Source organism: Rattus norvegicus, chromosome 19, assembly GCF_036323735.1.
Source record: "Rattus norvegicus strain BN/NHsdMcwi chromosome 19, GRCr8, whole genome shotgun sequence".
NCBI lineage: Eukaryota > Metazoa > Chordata > Mammalia > Rodentia > Muridae > Rattus > Rattus norvegicus.
In genome coordinates this window covers 2,528,730-2,550,704 of record NC_086037.1, presented here as the reverse complement: position 1 = coordinate 2,550,704, position 21,975 = coordinate 2,528,730, and the positions used below count along the sequence as shown (strand labels likewise).

At 36.1% G+C, this 21,975-nt stretch overlaps 1 pseudogene; it reads left to right on the top strand.

The window, feature by feature from the left end:
* The window catches only part of Pkm-ps1 (pyruvate kinase M1/2, pseudogene 1), a 32,048-nt pseudogene extending 11,809 nt beyond the window's left edge, over positions 1–20,239 (top strand).
* The last annotated feature ends 1,736 nt before the right edge of the window (positions 20,240–21,975 follow it).

The following is a 21,975-nucleotide window of genomic DNA, read 5'->3' as shown; positions in this document are numbered from 1 at the left end:
TGTGTGTGTATACATGTGTGTGTGTGTGTGCTTTGAGTTCACAAGTAAATTTATTCATTTTATTTGCTTTCATCAAGGAATCTTCCAGAGATTTCACTAGAAAAGTATTTTAGGCATCCTTACTTTTTCTTCCTGAAGAACACATTTCACATTTTGATTATTAGTTTGCTGTATAAGTATCAAATTATAACAATATATGTATTTCATCAATTTCATATTAAAGGCTAAATATGTTAAATTCTATTGGTTTCCATATGTATTTCCTCTCACCGACCCCAAGGAATCAATATAAAATATTATACCTGATAATGTCTCAATTATATTTTATGAATGCTCCCAATATAGTCATTCACAACTCAATGATCTCTTGATTGATTTGAGATAGCAACCTTCATGTCACACAACTTTTCATCCAAAAATTTATATGGTTTTTACTTGCTTTTAAGACATATTTTCAATGTTTTATTTGTAAATATTGTTCATAATTACTTTCAGTAATTTTGACTAAATAATACTTCATCTTTTTGCATTAATTCTTTAAGGAGTTGGGACAATATGTTTTGATCATATCTCCATTCTCAATTCCTCTCAGTTCCACGTCCCCATCTCTACACAACCACCCAATTTTGTGGAAAAAAATATATATGTGCATCACATTCAGTTTCTGCTGGCCATATGATGTTTTCTACTGGCTTGTGGCTGACATACCAAAGGCTAGCACATTAAAGAGATCTGGTATTCCTTCTCCCAGACACTATCATTTTTGCTTAACAAAAGGAAGGGATTGTAAGCCTAGGTCTCCTCTCTTTGCTGGGTTTGTGTCTGGCTTGAGCTTGGACAAATATTGTGCATGATGTTACATCTGCTCTGAGTCCAAATGTGCATCTGACCTGCTATGTTCAAAAACAAATTCTTTGTTGTCCTTCACAACCCTGACCTTTAGACTTCCATGCTTTCTTTTGGGCTGATCCCTGAACTTTCCATAATCACTTATTTTTGTCAGCATGGCCAATTATGTTTCCTGAGGTAATCATCATCTACTACAAACAGAAGCTTCTTTGGTATGACCTGAGAGGTGCACTGGTCTGTGACTATAATGATGAATCATGAGGAGTTAGCTTCACACTATGTCCATTTAGATAGAACATTTATGCAGAACAATGGTAATAGGCTTTCTCCTAGGGCCCACTCATGATAGTGGCATCAGTTCTGGATTTCACCTTGTCGAATGGGACTTAGAGGTTTCTCCTATGACATTCATGCTAGTATTGCAACAGCGGGCATATCTTTCCAGAGTATTCATTATTGTACTTTGTAAGATTGATGACTATTTTCTCCTCTGGTATTGTACATAGCAAATCCCATCTTAATGAAAGCTGCCCAGTAGAAATAAAACTTTCATATCTGTACCATATCTGTATCCTTGATATTGTTCTATACCTTTTTAATAGTTCAAGTATGTAGTATTTTTAATATCAAGGTTTTGCTGTCAAGGTTTGCATTAGAATTGAGAACACTGGCAGTAGTTAGCAAATTTAGGTTTATGGAACCTCACTGGCGAATAGTTGCAAGACAAATCGTTCAATACTAGCAGTGGGACTTTTCGTTGTTGTTGTTGTTAGACTAGTTTGCTAGCATGGGTCTTGTTATCCTGCTATAGGCTAAATTCACTTGTGTGACTATTTTAGGAAGCTTCTTCAGTAGTAGGTCTCCATATGTCATTTTAAAACATCGTTGGGCTTACTCATCACTCCTTATTTAAATAAAGCAATTAAATAACCACACATTCATTTTATTAATTTGAATAGAAATATATCCCCTTTACTTTCCTCTAACGTCTCCCTTGAACTACCCCCACTGTCAAATTGATAGCCAGCTTTTAGTTTATTGTTATTGTTCTGTACATCCAAATATTCACTTACACTTTCATAAAAAGGTATAAATATATCTGTTAGATCTGTTTTTCTTTTTGAGTCTATATGGCTGGGTGGCTGAATACTCTGTATTCGATAACCAGTATGGTACTCGTCCCCAAGAGATGCTAATTCTCCTTCCTCGAGCAGTCACCAGATGGTTGTAGATCTTTGTCTATGGGTAGAGCACCATGAAGTTTTTCATGTTAGCATGCCAATTGACATTACCATTCTGGCCATTCTTATGTTGCCATTTATAGTAGAGACTGTCAAATCAGACTTCCTTTTATTGTTACTCTTACAGTTTTTTGCTCACATTTTCTGTTATGTCCTCTGAACTGTGATCCAAATGCTGTGACGTAGATATATCCATTGGAACTCTGCTGACCACAATAAATTTTTCTAAGCATCTTATCAAGTGCCAATTAAATATATAATGTAGAATATTCTTTGTGTGCTGAGTAATGAACACAGATCTAATTTCATATTCCCCATATGGATATGTTTCCCCAGAATCATTGGTTGAATAAACTTCTATCTCTAGAGTATGTTTTTTGTATCTTTGCCAAGTATCAGGCCTCTGTCTTTACAATTATTTATGTTTGAGTCTTCCATTTAATTCTTCATATAGAAACACATACTCATATACATGTGTCTGTGTGTAGGTATATATGTTTTGTGCTAATACCTTATTGTTTTTATTGTTCTAGATCTATATAATATTTTGAAGCCTGGAATAGAAGCCCTTCAAGTATTATACTCTTTTATTCTACTCAGGATTGGTTTGGCTATCTGGGTACATTTTGGTTCCATATGAATTTTATGATATCTTTTTTAGTTCTGTGACTAATATTGCGGCTATTTTAATTGGGCCTATATGGAATCCCCGAGTCCCATACTGTCTTAATCTCTTTATTTATACTAAACCATTTGAACTAATGTAAAATAATGAATAAGATTTCAAACAGGCATTTTGTTCTTTTGTGCATATTTTTTATTTTTTCATACTATATTACTAACTAAAATTTCAAAAATTGTATAGACAACTGCATCCTAATTATCTAAGTGGCAATAAGTATACCTTTACTTTTGACATAAATAAAATTCAGTGATGAGAGCTAAATTGCTCCTAATAAAGAGTACATTCTAAAACTCAAAATTAGATCCATTATTAATTAACTGACCACATCCATTCTCACAGTTAGAGTTTATCACTATATTATAAAAGGAAAATGTACTTTCCCCCCTATGCATCCAGAATTGTAACTTCTAAACTTTAAGTGACCACGTCTCTTGTTTGTTATAGTTTTTTTCATATCTTTTTTGATCTGACATAGTTCTTATTCCAAAGTATCCATTCCTCAAAACTATTGCTCTGAAATATATACAAGATTCTCATGTGTTTCCCCAATCTGCTCATCTGAGTGTAGTGTTGAGCTACTCATTGAAACAAACCAACTAGAATAAAATCCACTCATCATTGTAATTGAAATTTCCCAAGCAGCTGACTAACAACTATTTGTCAGTATACAATTTTCAGTTTCTAAAATAATTGACTCCTTTTTACTTCAGGAATTCCAATGGAAAACCATCTAGGCTGTGTGCTAGATGCAAGGTATCAAGTTCAAACCAGTAAGCACTGGAGGTTTTATTGTGTATTAGAATAGAAATGGTGCTTTTAGAGAAAGATGTTGTAAACAATCAATGGCTTGATGCTGACTTCCTGGAGCTGTGTATGGAGTTCAGTTTTTAAAATAGCCCTCTCTGCTCTCTAGTTTTATTTATACTCTAATGTCTTACATGGTCACATTGTTTAATGTACTTGCATAAAACCTAAGAACAACAATTTAAAGAATTATATTAGTCTTTCTGAATGACCTAATTCAGTCATTATGACTAACTCCAGTCCGGTCCATTTTTTTGTAAATAACATAACAATTCTATTTTATTCCTTAAAGAGTTCAATTCAGCATCAGGTAGATTTTCTTTATTCATCCACCGTCATACATTCAGGATTGGTTCAATTACTCAGCTGTTGTGAGTTGTGTAACAGTGAACTTTGATGCATTGTGATGTGTTGACTTGTAGCCTTCGGGTAAATACCCAGGAGTGGTATTGCTGGGTCATTTGGGCCTATTTTAGTTGAGTTTAGGATTTTTTTCATCATTATGATGGTGTTCACATTTTAGCAATAGGGACATCACACAGTACTGACACCGTGAGTCATATATGACACCTTTACTATGTTCTGTCTTTCATCTTTTAAGTTTCCATCCTCTGTGGTGTACTTTTGCAAGCTACTGTCTCTTAATGGAATTCTACAATCCAATTCTCTAACTTCCTCTCACATATTTCCTTGCCCCCTTTCTGTAGTCCCTGATCCTAGAAAATCACATCTATTCCTTTAAATTTAAAAATACCTGCTAACAGCACTGGGTTCCTTTTATTGTATGCTCGTTGAATGTTTGTAGTTCTAAAATTCATGTTAAATGTTTATTACATCTCTCTATTACTTGTCAGGCTTATGCCTAAGATAGTGTTAGATCCTTAATGTTCTCACGAAGTTCATCACATGATTATTTATTAAAATCAGAGTTATGATCAGGATTTAGAAAGAGCAGTCATTGCATTTCCTCAGAATGGTCCAGCATTCTCAACCCCAAATAGGAAGAGCTATGGTTTCTTTAAAGGACATATTGTTCGTGTTCACCCATATTGTAGCAAGTTTTAATATTCAGCATTCCACTGCTGTAAGTGTGTGTTGTGTGGTGTGTGTGTGTGTGTGTGTGGGCGCGCGCGCGCACGCGTGTGAGCGTGTGTGTGTGTGCACGTGTGCCTAGGTGTGCCATATTTTATTTATGTAGTCATCTACTGATGAACCCTAAGAATGATTCCATTACTGGGCTTTTATGGCAAGTATTAGAATGCACAATGGCATGCAGTTACCCCTTTTCATCCTTTTCTGTAGTCATCTCTACTTTACTCAGGAGTGAGCTACACATAGCTATACTCAGAAGTTCTTAGATATAAAATGATCATCTTTTTCACTCTTGGGGAATTCCTTTGTTTCCATAATAGCTTCATGGACTTAGACCCCCACCTGTTGATGGTGTGTGATGCATGTACCGGATTTGCTTTAATTTCTAATTAAAAGCTCCATTGCACAGAGCACTACAAGAGGATAAGAAACAAACACAAGATAAAAGGCAGGTTGGGGAAAAAACTAGGAGCCTACAACTTTTCCAAGAACAGAGGAGAGAAATCATGGACCCCTGACTGTAATTGGGTTTAATTTGGCTGATTACTTCTGGAGAGGTGAGAATTAATAGCCCCACTATCCTGCCCTGGTGCACTATTAGATCAATTTTAGAAAGGGGAGACGCTGCTTGCTCAAGAAAAATTAATCCTATAGTAAGGTCCTTTAGAAAGCTTTTGCTTCTAAAGGCCATTCATCATTAATAAAATTTATTTTACTTTTTTCCAGGGAAAATGCATTCTTTTCTTAGCAATTCAATTATAAAAGAGATAACAAATTGATGTTTTCAGAAGTCAGTTCCTCAAATATCCAAGCATTCTTAACCATTAAGTTCTATTATATATAAAATTTCCTTATTCTCCTTTAAGATTGTCCATGTTTACTAAACAACTACCTCTACTACTCATCTTTAAGCACTTTTTAAAGATAAAATGATTAACTGAAACCTAACTTTTCCTGGTGTCCCTTACATGATCAGATTCCCACTTGTTGCTGTTTAATTTGGGATTCCTCATTATCAATCTTTAGTATGATAAGAAAGGATAGAAGTGATAGGGCACTATGGGGTTATGGTTTTATTGGATTTCTGTTGAGAATTTGGTATCACCTGGACAGATACCAAATATAAGCTTTTTTCTGAGTCGCATTATTTTGTGTGTGTGTGTGTGTGTGGTAGAAAAATTACATATACTATAAATTTTTCCACTCTGTATTAGTCAGGGTCTCTAGAGAAACATAACTAATAGGATAAATGTATATTAAAAAGAAATTTGTGGTGGTGAAAAGATGGTTCAGCAGTTTAGAGCACTTGCTACTCTTCTTGTGTACCAGGGTTTGATTTCTAGCACCTATATGATTGCTTATAACCATCTGTAAATCTGGTTACAGGGAATCAGATGTCCTGTTCTGACCTCTACAGCATAGCACTTACATACTGGCCAGCAAAACTCACATTAAATACAAATAAATAGTCAAGTAAAGGGGGGAATAGATAGATATAGAAGATATGACCTGGAAATTCAAACAGTGGTTCTCACTATGCCAAAGTGTCCATCAGTTGCATAATCTATGAGACTATATGTCTCAGTAGTGCCAACTGTGAGCTAAAGATCTCCAACACCCATGGGGAAATGCTGGATTTCATTCTGTGACTTAAGTCTGAGAAGCTGGTTCTAATATCAGCTATGGAATGCCACAGCAGCAGGATAGATGGACTTGCCAGTGAGAATGAAGACAAACTGGTTACCCAACAACTTCCTTCCTCCCCTGTCCTTTAATCTACACTGTCACCCTGAAGGTGCTGCACACAATTAGGGAGAGTCAAAACAATCTGATCAAGAAAGTCCCTTCCAGGAGTGCCCAAAGGCTGTGTACTTTACTTTTTGCCAAATCTAATCAAGATGACTTCTTAGATTAGACACCACTTTGTATTCCTTCTCCTTTCTGGTCCCCTTTCACTCCTTTCCTCTCTATTAGCTTCCCTCTTTGTTTTGTCCTGGAAACTCTTCCAGCTCTCTTGGAGTTATGCAATTAGCAATCCATCTTTTTTGTAAATTTTGTGCTTCCCCTTCTTTTCTATATTTACAGTATGTAAACTGTCTGGTCACTAATCTTCAATATTTTCTTTTTAGTCTATTCTCATTCTGGCTTATTGTTATAGCTTCATTCTAAATCCTAACACCCATAAAATTATAGACCTTAACATATCATATTGTTCTAATATGCATGTAAATAAATACACTGAAATTAAAAGCTACCTATCTAGTGGCCCCCCATGTAATCTTAGATGGCCTGCTTTAAGACAATGTATTTTCTCCTTAGATTAGGAGTTATATTTATGTAAATACTCCTCCTGTCATGTGGTCCTCCTGTACCAAACTCTTAGCCCTGATAAAATTCAGGAACTAGTCTACTTATTTGTTTAGGACATAGAAATTTGAGATCATTAGCCCACACTAGTCCTTCTGAAGTTATTCATCTGGGTCCTCAAACACAAAAGACAGTTTGTTTCTGTTTCTTGTTTGTTCTGTTCCCTCTCTTTGTAACATTCCCAGATTTGCGCTTCATTTTTAATCTTTCAAAACCCATCTAAGAAGCAACCCTTTTGAAAAGAGACATGCCTTGTTATGTGATTTTTAACATAGATAGATGTGTGGACGTTAATAAAAGGAGGGATTTTTCAGAGAAAAAAAATAAAAGGTGCAGTGAAAACTATTTGGGGGCTCCTCATAATATAGTCAACCCTATCATACTTTCTAGGGAAGTTGCAGACCACATGTTTGGGACACGGTTAGGAGAATAAGTTGAAAACTGTATTATTTTTAGTCCATAGAAAGATAAACTTAGGGTTTGACAAGTATCATCACAGTGCATACGATTCACAAAAGCTACATGTCGTGATTGAAACTAAGATTTCATACATTTCTTTTTGAGACCAAGTGTATAATCCATTTCCTTCTTACAGTGCTTCATATATGTTCCTCTTCCAGTACCTACAAGAATGACTCTGAACTTTTCCATCTTTATTTGGTGTAGCTCTATTTTGTGAAACAGAGTCCTTCTGTATAGATAGGGTGCCTACTTCTTTAAGTGCTGGGATTACAGGCCTGAGCCGTCATGTCTGACTTGTATTTATTTGCTATAGCAAAGCTTTAAGCACCTAGAGGCTGGCGATTCCTGAATTTCCATCATGCAACAGCTGTGCTTAGTGCCTGCAGACCATAAATATTTATCTCACACTGACTTTTCCTAATGTACCATTCACAAAAGCACTGATAAACTTTTTGTTTCCAAAAATGTTTCCTCACATTTTTGTCACAAATGTTTTCCAGGCCATCCCATGTTTCCTACAGGGTCTGCTGTAATAACAGGGAAACCTAGGTGGAAAAAAACTCAATGAAATACAACTCAGAGGTTATGTGCTCTTTCATAGGCCAGTGAGTGACTCACAAGTTGCCTGTGAGACAGGATTTTCTCATGTGTAAGTTGAGAAATGCACCCATATTCACAAATACATGTATCTTAGCCTATGGAAGGTTATTAATCCAATTTAATAAATAACTTATTTTGTTTTATTTTGTTTCTCAGAGTAGCCCTGTGTATGCTGGTACTTGCTGCCTAGAGCCTATTCTCAAACTTAGAAATCTACCAGTCTCTGCCTCCTGAATGCTGGGGTTAAAGGTGTGTGCCACCATTCCCTCAATAAATAACTTGATGTGTTCACTATAACTTTTTCCCAGTGCCACAAAGAGGTTCAAGCCAAGACAGCCCTTGCTGTCAAATGAAGCCTTTAATAGAATTATTCTTGTGTAAAGACTTCCCATAAAGGCCAAGAAGTATACCATAGAAAGTACCCTCACACCTCCTAGTGATAATACTCTTTTACACCTACAGTTTGAGATCCCATTCATGCTCCATTCTTTATTGGAGTCTTATCCTCATAACCTAAAATGACAAGTGTAATGTCACACAATCTGTCAAGACTTTTTTTCTAACAGAGACCAGGCATTAGTTGTTAAGACAAACATCTGTACACTATTTATAATGAGCCTGACCCTCCATAGTTTGACTTCACTTATGAGTTCATTTGAGACCTAAAAGGTGGAGATAATCTGCAGTTTATACATGAGTCTGTCAAGAATTAGAGACCTATATTTTCACATTTAGCAGCAATATATTTGTTCAAGAATGGTATGACTTATGCGGTATAAACGTATACAAAAGGAAGACTGTGAAGATGCACAGTACCTGAGATCAAGTCCTGGTCATGTTGATCAGTATATAGAATCACACTCTACCTCTAACCTTTTTTATGTAAAATGGAGATTGAGTTTCTATGGTGATTATATGTATGGGAAGCAATCTTCAATGCAATTAGTAAGTATTGCTTAACCATTAAGTGCTCAAAAGTATTTGTTTTTATTAATTACAAGCTTTAAGGTGGAATACTGCAAAAAGAGTCTAATTTTAGTTTCCTAGTATAAATAAATCTGGACTCAGTGCATGTAAAAAGACAATCAGTTCTGTCAGAGGAGAGGAGGGTTAGTTCTAAGCAAACACTAGGTGAGCAAGTTTGTAGGTTTTCTGGACCTCTTCTCTATTCTCAGGGGTACACATCACCTTTAGGTGAGCATGACCTTTTTCGGTTAAAAGTGCTTATTACATGTATCCCACACTTCTCTTACAGAATCAAATAGAATAATCCCTGCCCACAAGTTATCCTCAAGTATTTTTAAATGCTTAAAATCTATTTGTAATTATTTCATAAAGGTTAAAGAAACTCTTCACTAATGGGTAAATATAAGATTGGTAAAACCCAATGTGCAACGAACGATCAGAAAAAGAAAGAGCAGCTGCATTCAGTTTCTTTCCTGCCTACAAAACTCACAAATGCTTTTTTCTTTAAAGGCAATACTAGTCCACTCATCAGAAATATCAACACCAACTTTGCCTCTATCCTTAAGTTGCTTCTCCTCTGCAATAATGTTCTTTGGGAGTATGCAGAAGGGTGGATTCTCCTGAGAAAATGTCACTAACTGACATTTAGAAGCAATATAGTTTCTGGTTATGAATCTTCCTTTGCTTTGCCTCTATCTTAAGAAAGAAAGAAAGAAAGAAAGAAAGAAAGAAAGAAAGAAAGAAAGAAAGAAAGAGAGAGAGAAGGAAGAAAGGAAGGAAGGAAAGAAAGAAAGAAAGAAAGAAAGAAAGAAAGAAAGAAAGAAAGAAAGGAAGGAAGGAAGAAAGGAAGGAAGGAAGGAAGAAAGAAAGAAAAGAGACCTAGGGGAGAGGTGACAAGTCGTCTTCACTTAACAAAGTGAGAGGAGACAAGAAGAGTAATTCTTGACAATGAAATGGGCTAGTCAGCAACTCTTGCAAAGAAACACCATGTTATTGTAGGGGCAATAACAACTCAGAACCAAACCATGTGCCTCATGTTTCTTTTCTCCGAAGTCTTACCTGGGAGAATGCTGTAATCGTTCCTATCTTTGAAATGTAAAAACTAAGGTGTGCATGTAGGAGGAAAAGTAACAGTAAAGCAAAAGGAAGAAGCAAAGTCAAAAATTTAAATTTAGCTGCTAACAGCCAGGCTTGATGGTGACTGCCAGTAACCTTAGCGATTAGGAACTAGAGGCAGATGAGAGTAGATGCATCCTGAGTTTAAGACTGGTCTCAGCTTCCTGGAACACCTAAAGCCAACTCAATCTGCATGAGATTGTGCCTGAAGAAACAGAAAAATATCAATCAAGTTTAAACAAACCACATTTAAGTCAAGCATGTACATAGCTCTCACTTTTCCTTTAAGTATAAAAGAACCTCCTTCAGACAAGAACTTCCACACAGCAGTCAGCATGGACAGAGGAACACTCGCTCCCAGGCTGTCCAGGAGACCTCAGCCTTAAGATGCTATGAGGTACGTACTGGGTGTGAGCTTCTATCTTGTCCTTTTCACACTTTCTGGGAAACTTAGTAGTGGAGGGAAGTGGAGCGACTCCTGACTTGGTTTGAATGGGATGTTTTTCCTTGCCATGATGAACAGTTACTGTTGCCCAAGCATTCAAATTTTGAGTCTGTTGGTTTTTTGTCAAATCAGAGAAAAACAGACTAGAGTCCAGTGTCTTGACACAGAAATAATTAAATGAAAAGGGATAGTAGTATATATTCCTTGGGGTGGCATGTGAATCATGTGACACTTGCTAAGGTGCTAAGAGTACCTGTCACACAGTAGGTTCTTCTTTCCTGTTTGTTGGTAAGGCAAGCAGAGTGACTGTTACAGGCATCCGTGAATCAGAAAGCAATAGACCACGCTGTTGAACATCATATTTAATTTTTAAAGATCATCTTGAGAAATGAATGGAAAATGTTTTTGCATTTGCAATAGAGCAGAAAACAAGGCAATTATGGATATCCAGAACTGACGATAATCACCAGTCACGGGCAAAGAATTACAGCAGCAGTCACTGAGAGGCAAGTAGATGAAGTTTGGATTAGAGCTCCAATCCATCTTATGTGATTAGAGAATTGCAGACTACTCTCTGGTTATTTTGGTAGAATGATGAAATATGTGACCAAGGAAAGAGGTGTTTTGTAAGACAACTATTAGTAGAGGCAACTTCCAAGAATATTTTCTCATCAACACTGCTATCATTGTCAATAGCTGCAAAACCTGTATACATGTAGCATTATCTTCAGAGAATGCTTTAAATAATCATTTGCAAGAGACTGCTGAATGCTAGGAACGGTACATGTGTGATCTTTTTTATCCTTAATACAATTATAGACTTAAAAATACTAACAGATAGGCAAATTAAAGTTCTCAGAATTGAGTGATCCTCAAGTGTCTGTAATATAAACGTGAAGGCAAGTAGAGAAAGGACAATGCCTTAAGACACTAATGTGTCTTTGGCTGATTTGTATACCTTGCCTCGTTTTATCCTTAAAACAACCTATGCATTAACTATCTTTCACAGAGTTTTAGAAATCCACTAATCACGTGGCTTTAAATGGCAGAGTTGCAAATGATATCCGGTTTGCCTGAGTCTGCCAGACATGGCAAAAGAAACCAGGCAAGTCCCTTCTAATCATAGATGCAAATTCTGAGGTTCAGACTCTCAGTCTTAGGTGAACATCAATGGCCAAAGTCTTGCCTAATTACCTAGCCTTTTTCTTTCAGCAATGTCTGAATTTATTCATTGTGGTCATTTGTTGTACGTAATCATCAGCAACCTGGCAGGTAAACAGCTAATTATTTTGGTTGTATTATAAGCAAATAGAAGTGCCTGTCTGCAAAGTGACAAATGAGACCTGATCAGCAGAGAAACAATTGCTTCTGGCTTACAAACTCCCAGGAGTGGAAGGAACAGTGGTTTAATAGAGGAGCAACTGCAAAATAAAGGAATTACATTTGTGTGGTTTCTTTAGAAATAGAAAGCAATTCATTGGCCCTAATTCCTTAGCAATATAGGAGTTAGTTTTACTTGGGAAAATACACACACACACACACACACACACACACACACACACACACACACACACTCAAAGAGGGAGGGGGAGAGAGAGAGAGAGAGAGAGAGAGAGAGAGAGAGAGAGAGAGAGAGAATTCTCATGCCTTTTTCAGGATCGTTTCACATATTACACTAGCCCCTGAGCAGACCCTCCAGGAGTGCATGAATTCAAGAGATTCACCCTCGATCCTGTAGTCTAGCTGGAACAAGAGTGCTTGGGCCAACTCAAACATTTCTCAGGCCTTCCTGGAGCTTTCAGATTATATGTAAAGTTCATAAAGCCAAAGATGGGTGTCCACCAGATCTGAATTTGAATTAAGGATCTTCTCTTAAGGAACAGTTTATTTTGGAACAAATGATTTACCACTTCTCAGATAAAGCATCTCTATTACAAAAGAAAGTTAATATTTCTCTTTTTTTTTTTGTTCAAAATCCTTGCAGGGACTTCTTAAAACAGCAAAACACCAAATGGAGAAACCAAACTGCTGACTACGTATGATGTGCTTGTATGTCTTTCTTATAGACAAGACAGAGTAAGCCAAAGAGCAGTGAGATGTCCCAGCAGTGCCACACCCCTAACAAGGCCTTGCTTTTGAACTTTTTAATTTCCCAGATGTTTTTTAAGGGATAAAATTCTAGGGAAAGGGTTCAACTGAAGAGCAGAGTAAATGTAGCTAAACGGCTTTGTGCAGAATCTGCTCCTGCTCTCCTAAGGAGCTTAGTCACTCCAGTTTTAGGAAAACAGGAAGTAATAAGATTAAGGATCTAAAGCTTAAATGAAAACATAATGTCAAATCCAGTCCAAGTAGGATTTGGATTCAGGAAAGAGATTGAAATACTCAATAAAATTAAAGGAAGATGAGCTGGCCTGTAATAGATCTGAGGCAAACACTGTTCTGTATGCTTGCGAAATAATAAATTAAGAGGACTCATTTAGGAAGCCCAAGACTGAGTAAGAAACATGGGTGTGAAATTTTCAGGATACGTGTGGTAAAAGATAATGGACTGTTTACCACAAGAGATTTACAGGGAATGGAAAATAGGCTTGAAAACTTTGTGATGGTGAGGTGCAAGGAGTAGAACATACATTCCCACACCTGCTGATGAAGTTTATCCTCACCTGAAGGAACTGGATATGACAAGATTCGGAGAGACACACCCATATCTTGTCTATAGTACATACTTTTACTGTACATTATTTGCTACACGATTGCTTACATTTTTGAAAAGGTGGTGGCATTTATTTTAGAAATATATTTTTGATAATATATATGTTTATGTATATATACAAAGTTATAGTGAATACAGAAAATTTCTGACTGATTCTAAGTAAGTTACCACAAGTATTTCACAAATACCTCTCCTTCTAAGCACAATCGAAAAGGCCACATGGAAAAAATTTTTCCAGTCTCATGATTAATTTGAATATGTCGAATCTGCAATATTTTTATTAATGAAAAAAATAATTGGCATTCAGACATACAATATTTCAAATACCTAGGTATTTCAAAAATATAACAAGATTGTTGCTAAATTCAGAAATATGGAATTCATCTTCTTTTGTTTGTGTTTAATGCAATTTCATTTATCAATATGGATAACTAATTTACTCTTAGTTCAATTTATTCCTAAATACTATTTAATTTGTGTACTATAATATATTAAACAATTTTTATTTCCTATTCAAATTATTAGTGTAAAGAACAACCCTAATATTATGTCAGTTGCACACTTTTTTAATTACTTATAGATTCTAAGATGTTTTATAGCATTTTGTTATTTTAATATATATTTGAATCATGTCACTTGAGAATAAGACCAATATCTTGCTTTCAATATTGAAAACAAGATGATAACTGTCTGATTTCGATGGTTTTTATTTCTTTTGTTTTCCTAATGTCTCTGGCAATGATCTTCAGGTCTATATTATGTAGAAACAATGAACATCAATGTGCTTGCCTTTGCTATGTCAAATTAAAGCTTTCAGCATTTTACCAACAGGTAGGCTATAGGAAACCCTTCATATTATGTTGAGTGTATAGTACTAACAATGCATTTAAAGTAAGCAACTGTCTTGTCTTACATAGGCTCATAGACTCTTGTTTGCAAGTCCTCTCTCTGGCTCATTTCCAAGTCTTCTTGAATTTCCAGCTTCTCTTGCCCCCTCTTTCTGCATTGAAGAATCTGGGTTTTATACAAAGTAATACATGCAAAATTGTTTCCCTAAGAGGCGGATACACTGTAGGCATGAAGTAAATGTTAGCTAATCTGAATCTGAAATTGAATTTGGCCCGAAAGAAAAAGAGATATTAAATCGTTTAGTCTGTGGCTTTTATATCTAACTAAATCAAAATGCATTTATCTTATGTAGGCTTCCTAAGACATGTTTTATTATGTTTTACAATATCTTTATTTTACTAGCAAGTATTTAATATATAAATACAGATATAAATGTACACACTCTAAATGTAGGGAAAGTATTTCTCCTTATTAGATAATACAAAGAAACAGAATAAAATTCAGTATTGATTCTCTCACAGTGGAAAGTACTGAAAACATCACACACATAATTTTATATTCACCAGGGGAAATTCAGAGAAGAAATGTATATATGTCTGCATACAATTCAAATAGTATTAACGACCATTATTAAAAATAAATAGTGATGCTAGGGTGATGCTAGGTTTTAAGAAAGGGTAATATAAATGTTAAAAGTGTCAGAATGGCTACTGAAACACTCCCCACATAAGTTATTGGGAAAAATAAACATAAGTATATTGTCAGCTTCTCCTTCTAAAAATCATTACCCCGCCCCACAGTTTAGCATTGTGTACAAGGAAAATGAGAGTCAGCATTTTCGATTCAGGCTATCCTTAAGTCTTAAAACAGAGACAGATATTGTAACAGTTTATCGGATGAAAACTGGAATTATAACTGGGCCTTCCTTAAATGAATCATCCTTGTTCCTAATTATAGAAATTCCCTTAATCATAAGGAATCAGTTTTATATACTAATTATTTATTCATTAAATCACTTATAAGCTAAGTAGTTGTTACAGGGTGTTGCACAAAATAAATAAATATAAATAAACAAACAAATAAACAAACAGGGCCATGTTTGTCCTGAAACTTAAAAAGTAGCTGAAGTAGATAAGCATTGAGACATGTAAAGAAGATCATAAAATTGCACCTCTACAATGGATGTAAAAAGCATGAAATAATTCTGTTTAAGTCAGGAATTCTAAAAATAAAAAAAAAGCACATCTTTGAGCAATTTGATAACAACCATAAAATTCTGTTTGTTCCATGTTTCCACTTTCACAGGTACAAATGCCTATTATTCATAGCCTACTGATTTGAAAGCAAGTTATGGTTCTATATGTTCTTTCATTTTTTATAGGTATATGATTTTCATATGTAAATGTGTCTGATTATGTGGACCTTTGTCAATCAACCTGTTAACTCACTATCTGTATTACATATGGTCATGCCATGACATTAATTTAAATATTTGAATCTGTATGTCTTTATTCATTAATACCAAAAATGAAAAAGCCCCTTTTTTTCTTACACTTCTGAAATGTCCTTTCTTCTCTTATAAATTGAAGAATCACACACGTTATTTCACCAATCCAGTGTGTCCCTTCATGGACTTTCTAAAGACCAAATAAATTTATGCATCAGACAGTGGTTTTCCTAGAGTTCAAGATGCCATGTCCTTGATGCTAAGTTTCACTAGCTATGAACATGGTATTGAACTTGCCCTTTGGGAGAAGAGTTAAGAGTATTGGTCCTTCAGTTTCTTTAGCTGTGCTATAACTAAGCAGCCTAGCTATAAAGGGTTTCCAAGAAAATTTTCACAGAAAATTATGACCAGTTGCTTACAACTTGGTTCCAAGAATTGATTGCTTGTGTATGACACATTAACCTGAAAGTGAAGGGGGATGCAAGATAGCTTTTGAATGAGTACCTCGGGGAAAGAGAAAGAACCAAAATGCAATGACATTAAAGACATCTTTGGAAGTCAACATCTGGCTCTCTCTATATATATATATACACACACACACTGCCAATGTGGTCTGCTCTACCAAGGAAATGGAGTGTAGTCAACCCTGATGAGGTTTATATCCTGGTATTTATAAGAACAACACAAAGCTTTGCAGTCTCAGATAGTATGATAGACTATCTAGATTTTAGCTTCACAATCTCACAGTAGGGATACATGAAGAGAAACTGGTTTCCATTGTTTTAGGTAGATTTCAGACCTCACAATGTGAAAGTTTAAGTTGAAGACATTAGGTTAGTTTTTGGCCCATCTGCCTTCTTTATACAGATCTATATATTTGAAACCTACCTCTTACTGGGTGAACCAAACTTGACATGCTAATTACGTTTACAGTGTCTACTGTGAAATGAATAGCTCTGACTGTGGTGAATGATTTATACTCAGCAATGTCAGATTACAATATTCTGTAAAAATAACCCCTTAGTTGACTCTTGGGACTAATGATAAGGTGATTTAAACAATGCAGGTGACCAGTAGTATATGGGATGAGCTGTTTGTAGAACCGCCCATAGAATATTTCTAATGTAATTCAAATGGAATAGAGGGGGATTAAAAGTGATAACACATTTCTGATTAAATAAAAATCTTGGCGAAATTAGATTATGGTTTCTTGCAACCATAAAAACCATATTGTCCTTCCCAGTGCTAAATCACTAACTACAGGAAAATTATCTTTGCAAGTTCAATTAATGCTTCTCCTTTGCAAAAGATTGTTCTCTTGTTCAGTTTGTGCAGTAGAAATCATATATGTTAGTTCCATAAACATAAAATTCAGATAGTTTCATATATTAACATAGTAATCTTTATCATATATATTACTCTGTTATCTTCCCTTACCCTATTTCTACCTCCACCAATCTCCTTTCTCTTCCCAAATAGCTTCCCTTCTCTTTTAATGCCATATATTAATCTGTTTTTCTCCTTCATTAGGTTTGTTTGTATGTGTGAGATCACACACAGGATTTTATATATATATATATATATATATATATATATATATATATATATATATATCACTATTCCTATCAATGAGCCATTTCAGTGTTCAGACATCTCAACATCTCTGGACAACAAAAGTAAAACTGCTTTCAAATTTACATGAATCCTAGTGATTTTCCACAAACTAATATAAGTCAGATACCATTTACAAATTATAAGACTAATTTTTTTTACTTTTACTTGTTTATTAAGAAACCTTTGCATACAAGATGTTTGACCATATTCCTTATTCTTTCCCAACTCCTCCTCTCAGACTCTCCTCTCTTCTCTACAAGCCCAACATCATACTCTTTCCTGTTCTCTTTCCAAACAACTGAGATAAAAATGAAACCACAAAATCTAGTAAGACTAAACAGAACAGGAACACAAACAAAAATGGAGTCCACTTTGTGCTGGTAAACTGCTCCTGGGTATAGCATACACTGGAGTATGGTTGATGCCAGTGTCATTCCATCAGAGAAAAAATTTTTCTTTTCTTTTCCAACACATATCCATTGCAAATAATGTCTTGAGTACGAGTGGGCTCTTTGGTCCATTTCCCCTTCTTGGTGCTTGAATTTTTTTCCAGTTTGTCTTGTGGAGATCTTCTTCATGTTGTCACAGTCTCTGCGAGTTCATATGTGCGTGAGATCTATTTGTAGAAAATGATGTTTCTGTCTAATCATCCGCAAGCTCTGGTTTTTACAAACTTTCCCCGTCTTCTTCACATAGATTCCTGAGCTTCAATGGGGAGGTTTGATGAGGGCTGAGATTGAGGGCCCATTGAGGGCTGAGATCTCCAGAGACTCTCCTTCTGCCCATAATCTAATTCTGAATTTCTCTGCATTATGAACTCCTGCAAGAATCTTGTTAGTTTGTAGCTAAGTGATGCATTGACCTGGGGGTATAGAAGTTCATCAATAGGAGTCATTTTATAGCTGTTACTTTAACAGATTCATAGTCTCATTTTCTTGGCTAATTCAACAGTGTCAACAAGATGTAAGTCATGCCTAACATTGCAGGTTTTACTTGATGGTGTACATTTCCTAGCTGGAAAATTGTCTCCTCAAACGTATTGTGACTCCATGTAAATCCCTTTCATACACATATGTATTTTAGGAATCTTCTACCATTGTCCATTTCCATACAGATTTTCAAAACGTCTTCTGTGTTGGTTGTTCTTCCTTCACCCTACTCTGGCATTGGCTTCTCCCTTTAATCCTGCTGTACTGGCTTTCCCTTTTCTTCTTAACACCATTGTATCTCTTTCTCTCTATCTATTTTCCCTATTCAAAAGAACTTTTCTACCTTCCAGCACAAGTAGCTGTATAAATTCTGTGGTTATTTTTTTTCTTCCATGATCACAGTGATCTCTTTTCTCTCTCCAAATAGTTTCCCTTCTTTTATAATGCAATTTAAAAAAAATACATGTTTTTATATAAAAGGAAATGGAGGATATTTATCTTCTGAATAAATAATCTTCCTTATAATCATGATGTTATAAGCAAGTTTTGCTAGTGTGAATATTGTTAAAATAAAAAGGAGTAAGTATATAGTTATTTTTATTTTATACTGTCTTCTATTATTTTGTGAGCATACCTAGGCTTAATATAGGTGGATAATATTCTAGTTCTGTTTTTTAGTATTTGAAGAATCTCCCTGCTGGTAGTCATGCTGGCTGGGCAAGTTTACATTTCTATCACCAATATATGTGTTTATTTTACCTTGCATGATTGGATCTCTACATGCAGAAAAAAGACTGAGCTATTGGTGTATCTCTCACATTGTACAAAAATTAGTTCAAAATGGAACAAAGACTGGAATGGAAGATAGAAAATTTAGATTATGAGAAGAAAAAAATTATAGACTTCAGGACATCTGTGTGCTTTGTGTTTGTGTTTGTGTGTGTGTTTGTGTGTATGTGTGTGTATGTGGGGGGATTATATGTGTCATATGTGTGTGTGTGTGTGTGTGTGTGTGTGTGTGTGTGTGTGTTTGGGTTGTGTATGTGTCTGTTTCTGGATGAGCCGCTATATTTCTTAGGAAAAAAATGGATGCTTTACAAGGAGATATTTCCAACAAATATACCGTTTCACTGCCAATAGTATGGCCAAACATAAAAAAAAAATACCAGAAAATGCAATAATTTCTAGGGCTTGCCATTGGACCACTTGTTGACAACTACAGTTGTTGTCAAGCTGCAACTTGTTAAGACAAGTTTTTTTTCTGTCTTTGTGCATGGCAGGTAACTCTTTCCTCATGCTTTTGCTTATTCTAGGCAACTGCAGACATGTCTGATAACTAGAACAATGTTTCTCTTGTTCAGTGAGGATTTATTTTATTGAGAACTTATATGTTTCGTCTGCTTTATAAACAGAATCCCCCCCCCAAAAAAAAGAAAGAAAGAAAGAACAGAAAAGAAAAGAAAAAAATCAAGACCATCACATGGTCCGAACACTAAGTACTTAGTAAATACAGAATATCAGGACAAAGTCTTTTTTGTGAGCCCTGAGGCTGAAGTCCATCTGTGTTACTATGACAGACAGAAATACGTGTTTGTCAAAGAAAATCCATTCTGTGGACTCTTTTCTATAAAAGTAATATAATACATATGTCAGAGTTTGTAGAAGAACTAAATTGCCCGAGAGGCAGAGGCTGCCATCTATCACTTGGAGTTACTCAAGAACTACGCCGCCTGGCTCCCATTACCAGCAACCCCACAGAATCTGCCGCAGTGGGCACTGTGGAGGCCTCCTTCTGCTGCATTGGGCCATTATCATGCTCACCGAGTCTGGTAGGAGTGCTCAACAAGTGGCCAGGTACCGTTGCCCTCCGCTGCTACTATTGCCGTGACACGCAATCCCCAGAAGGCTTCCCTGTGCTGTGTAAGGATGCCTTACAGGATGTTGACCTTCGTGTAAACTTGGCCATGAACGGTGGCTTCGTCAAGAAGGGAGATGTGCTGACCGGGTGGCGTCCAGTCTCTGGCTTCACCAGCACCAAGTGTGTAGTACCTGTACCTTAATGTCCCTTTGGAGCCCCTATTCCAGTCCCTGTCCCCTCCCCTCCCCTATCCTATCCATTAGGCCAGCAACGCTTGCAGTGCTCACCCTGAGCCATAGTGTGGCGCTGGTGGGCTGGGACACGGGGAAGATTCATGCCTCTGAAACGTGCAATAGAGGCCAGCTGTTTTTCATGACCCTACCTGAGACAGAGGCCAAGGAAGAATGCAGGGTTGGAACCCTCTGACTTTATCGCAGAACGGCAGCGTTATCTCTGTGTACTTTGCTCCTGTAGAAGGTTGTCCAGAAAATTCCCATTCCCTAACCTGAATCAGGAGACAGCAAAAGCAGCATCTGAGGGAATGGGGCCCAGGGTTCCAGGCTAATGACTTTTGGCCTTAGGCCTGACTTGCTTTCCCAACAGCTTTGGCCTTCCTCCTCCACCTTGTGCACTCCACCGCTGTCACTGCAGACACTCCAGTTCCCCCATTGTATTCTGCAGTGTCTCCAGACCTGTTGCTATAGTATCCACCTGAATGTCAATAAACAGCAGCTGAAAAAAATCACAATGACTGACACAAAACAATCTCTGGACTCACTGAATTACTATTAATTATATCATCACCTTTGAGTATTTTTTGTGCTTCAAAATTATAGAAACTAATTTATAATTACTAAATTAATCTCTCTTGTTGGAATGAGTATCTTGTAGAGTTTGCTCCTTCCTTTGTCTAAAAATAATCAAGGTTGTTGAACCATCCACATGAACTTCAAAGACTTCCAGTTTGATAACATAATGGTGATGGACAAGAGGAAATGGTTGGATTTTCTGGCAGATAGTCCTGGAACCTGAGTGGTGCTAGTCCTTGTAACGCAGGAGTTTACAGCAACAACAGTAACTAGATTTTTATGTTGCATGTAACCACAGGTTAGCTTTTCTTTTCTCCTAAGAATTTGAATTATAGAGGGTTCTTATATTCCTGCAAATTAATATGCTACTGCAGTGCCAACATTCCATATATCTTAGCAGTGTCTAGTCTTTGACCTAATGTCACACATTATAATTTGAAGTTCACCATCTTCATTTGGGTTCATTTTGGTGTAAGTGGTTCTAAGTATTGGATGAACTATATAACCACATAGTCACTATTATTCCTACAACATCACATTCATAAAATTCAATTTTCACCCTAATTCCTCTATGCTCTGCCTGTTTATCTCTCTGTCCTCCTGAGGGGTCCTTCCTTTCTTCCTCCATAGGTTCTCTTTTTTAGATGTCACTTAATTGGACTCCTCTACTTTGCTGCCTTGCTAATTTGGCTTCCTTCAATCCCTAATACATGTTTGTTTCTTGCACATTTCGATTGTGCAATGAATGACCTTATCTGAATTATATTTCTTTGTCTGCATTATCTATACTTTATCTGTGAAACTGTTGAAGGAGCTTCCAAGTGTTTCACAATTAGGAATAAAGCTATTAGAAATACCTGTGCCATTGTTTTTAATTTTTAATATTCTTTATAACACTTTTGGATAAACACCAAAGAAAAAGATTCCTGTGTTTTATTGTAAATGTGTATTTAGTTTTATTAAGAAGCTGCCAAAATACTTTCTTGACATTTCTCTTTTCCAACAATCATGAAATAGAAAAGCCCTTGTTGTTCCTCAGCATTGCCAACACTTGATGTTGTCATTGTTACCAACTATGGGCATTCTAATTGTTACATAGTATCTTCTTTCAGTGGTTCCAATTTGTGGT